General features: G+C 45.8%; 1 pseudogene; it reads right to left on the reverse strand.

Moving 5' to 3' along the window:
* Positions 1-1,643: 1,643 nt before the first annotated feature.
* Positions 1,644-2,159, reverse strand: LOC101353641 (40S ribosomal protein S27-like; annotated as a pseudogene).
* Positions 2,160-3,980: the final 1,821 nt, after the last annotated feature.

Here is a 3,980-nt window from a genome sequence, read left to right on the forward strand (position 1 = left end):
TAAGCACACCCATTAACGTTTCTTTTATTGTTTATAAGCCAATTTCTGTGGAATCTACTAAAAGCAAACTTTTACCAAAAATGTGGTTTTAAATGATTAATATTTAAATTTTAATTGGTCACTTGCTGGTATTAAAACACTTTGGTAACATCCGTGGGAGTAAGCTGACCTTGTTTGGGGAAGCAATTTGCCCTTTTAAGACCTCAAGTATTTCTCATAAAATTAATTTATTCATTTAGTCAGTAGATACTTTCCGAGAACCTACTGGGTGGCAAAAATTCGGTTAGGGGTTGTTGTGGAGTGCCGCTGAGTTGATTCTGACTCCCAGAAACCCATGTGACAGAGTAGAATTGCTCTATAGGATTTTCTTGGGTGTAATCTTTATGGAAGCAGATCTCCAGGCCTTTCTCCCGCAGAGCTGCTGGATGGGTTCGAACTGCCAACTTTTCCATTAGCAGCCAAGCACTTAACCATTGCGCCACCAGGGTTCCTTCTGTTAGGAGTTACGTACGCAAAAAGGAATAATAATCAATGTTTCCTGGCCTCCAAGAGCTGACAGTGTAATCGGAGAAACAGACAAGCAGGCAAGCAATCAGAAATGCACGTGGTTAGCTGTGTACCAGAAGAATTGATGTTACAATGGGTGAGCATTGGGCAGAATAGAGCAATCCAGTCTCAGAGGCCATCTTCTGGATGGAAGTGACAAAAGGAAAGATAAGGAGTTCACCAAGTACAAGGGTTGAGAAGCAACGTTTCACCCAGAGAGAGGAGCATATGCAACTATTTATAAGGACTAAGGGGTTCTTAGGCTCAGGGAACCAGAAGAACGTGAGAAGGTTGGGACAAAGTAACAGATGGGATTGCCTCTGAGGGAAAAGGAGCAGCTGGACCTTCAAATTCTTACCAAGAAGTGTATCCATTATCCCGATGACAGAGGGAAGCTATGGAAGAGTTAACCAAGCTTGGGTGGCACAGTGGTAAAGCATTCGGCTGCTAACCAAAAGGTGGGCAGTTCGAATCCACCAGCTGCTCCTTGGAAACCTTATGGGGCAGTTCTACTCTGTCCTATAGGGTCACTGTGAGACAGAATCAAAGCGACAGCGATTTCTTTTTTAATCACAGTTTTAAGAGTCCCGGGTGGTGAAAACGGTTAACGTGCTCACTGCTAACTGAAGGCTTGGAGGTTCGAGTCTACTCAGAGGCACCTTGGAGGAAAGGCCTGGCAATCTACTTCTGGAAAATCAGCCACTGAAAACCCTATGGAAGGCAATTCTGCTCTAATGCAAATGGGGTTGCCATGAGTCAGAGTCAACTGACAGCAACAACAAGAATAACGATTTCTAGAAGTAGATCATCAGGCTTTTCTTCCCAGTCTCTCTTAGTCTGGAAGCTCCACTGAAACCTGTCCACCATAGGTGACCCTGCTGGTGTTCGAAATCCTTGTGGCACGGCTTGCAGCACCGTAGAAACGTACAAGCCACCATGGTACAACAAACTGACAGACAGGTGGTGGCCCCCTCCTTAAACATCACGGTTTCCGTGTTTTCCTTGTTGGCTTCGTCAGATTAGATTTAGAAGTAATATTTTAAATCCAAAACGTGGTTATTGGAATGGTTTCCCACTCATCTTGATTCAGCAGGCGTTTAGTGCTGCTTCCCTCTGAAGGAGCATCCTCCTGTAGGTCTTGCTTTCTCCCCAGAGGCTTGTAGAGAACAGTGGAGCAGTCAACACACAAAACTCTGGTTTGTGCATGGCTAAAGATGGCGGTGATTGCATAGCCTGATGAGCATTGCGCATCCATGAAGAAGGAATTGGTGCTATGCACCAGGCACTTCTTGTGTTTCCTCTTCACTCCTGAAGAGGAATAAAGGAGATCCTTTGTGAGAGGCTGTTCGCGTGGGAAGGCTGTCACCTCAGAACAGCAATAATTTTTGAAAGAGTCCTACTGCTCTGAAGACAACTTCGAAAGGTGCGCTAGCACGTTCCTGGGTTTCCGCCTGGTTTAATGGCCCTGCCTTCCCAGTCTTCTTTGCGGGACATTTCTCATAATCCAAACTTCCGAACATCGTGGTTCCCAGGGTGAGGTCCTTGGTCCCCTCTTCTCCCACTCGCTGTCTATGTGCCTCCTCCAGTTCCTTTTCTTTGCGTACCATCTGCATGCTGACAACTCACAAATACATACCACCATCCCCAGCACTGCCTCTGAACCCTGATCTCCTCTCTCTAGCAGTTGACTCAGTTTCTGCACTGGGATGCCTACTAGACTTCTTGAGCCCAGCGTATCCAAGACGGAACTGTTGATTTAGCCATGCATCCTAAATTCTTGCTGGTGTTGTGTGCTGTCGAGTCGATTCCAACTCATGGCAACCCCCCCGTGACACAGTAGAACTGCCCCGTAGGGCTTTCTAGACTGTAATCATTACGGAAGCTGATCACCAGGTCTTTTTTGCTGCGGAAACGCTGGTGGGTTTGAACCACCGACCTTTCAGTTAGCAACCACGTGCTTAACCACTGGGCCACTAGGGCTCCTTCCTAAACCCAGATTGTTGACTTTTCTCTATTTCACATCCCATCCGGCAGCAAGTCCTGAATCTGTTCTACAAAGTACATCTGATCATATCTCACCTCCGCAGCTGGCACCCTTGTCTCCTGACTGACTGCAATAGCACCCCAACTTTTTCATTTGTTTCTGCTCCTGACTCGATTGCCTCCACAGAGCATCCAGGAAAATAATTTCCGAGTATAAATCAGGTCATAGCACTAATACCGCTTGCTATCTAGCTGACTCCGACTCATGGTCACCCTGTGCGTGTCAGAGGAGAACTGTACTCCATAGGGTTTTCAATGGCTGATTTTTCAGAAATAGATTGCCAGGCCTTTCTTCCAAGGCACCTCTGGGTGGGCTGGAATCTCCAACCTTTCAGTTAGCAGCCAAGCATATTAACTGTTTGTACCACCCAGGGACTCCATCTGACCTTTAATCCAGCTCTTTAGTGGGGCTGGCTCTCTTGAGGAACTTCTGTTCAAGGCGATGTGGGGTGGCAGACGGAGAAAGAGGTAGTCAGCGCATCCGAAAGTACACCTGGCTGGGCAAAGAGAAGGCTGTGTGGCTACCACACTCCCCATTTTCTGTTTAGCAATGATTGTTTTGGGAACAGCATCGCAGGGTCTGGCCTTCCCTCCCTGTCTCGGTTTTCATCTGCATCACATTGGTTAACTGAAGGACTCTGTGCTTTGCAAGCCACAATTACTTGCTGGGAAGGAAACGCCATAAAAGCTGCCTTTGACATGTAAATCGTTAGATCATTCACTCAGCAGTTGCTCCAGAAAACCCACCTCGCTGCCCTCGCTTGTTTCCCTCCTGATATGGTATTCTGGTTCATTTTTAGCGCAGATTGTTTGACACCGTAAATCATATGTATTTTTTATCCCAGTCATTTCGCAAGCAAAACTGACTTCACTGATAATTAAATTCCCCCCACCATGCAATTCCACCACTTATTTGCATTTAACTGCAAGACGCCTGTGGATTATTAAACTGGTGTCAGCGCTCACCCACCCACCTGCCTTCAGTGAAGACACAAAAAGGTGTCAGCGTTTTTAAGGTGTGCCCGGATGCTGAGCCATTCTCATGCTTCAAGTTTGTGGGAACTGATTACGCCCATTATGCATGTAGCAACGCTCCTCAAGCGTTGGGGACTTATTTCCGAGGCTATTAAACCCATTTGGGAAGCTCTGAAAGCAAAGATATAACTTTTAATTAGCTATGTCCTATTAATATATAATTTTAAGTTGAATTCAAATAGACTCTTATTGATATTATTTTGGTTTCTTCATAATATTTTCAATTCCACAAAGCCCATTTCTGAAAGTGTTTGACTAGAGAAAAATACCATTCTCTAAGACTGGCAAATTCAGGAAAAAATGGTCTGCGACACCCATGCGTTTCTAAGTATTAGTGATGGGGGGGAGGGAGGTGG

This window comes from Trichechus manatus, unplaced genomic scaffold (assembly GCF_000243295.1).
Source record: "Trichechus manatus latirostris isolate Lorelei unplaced genomic scaffold, TriManLat1.0 scaffold00025, whole genome shotgun sequence".
Taxonomy (NCBI): domain Eukaryota; kingdom Metazoa; phylum Chordata; class Mammalia; order Sirenia; family Trichechidae; genus Trichechus; species Trichechus manatus.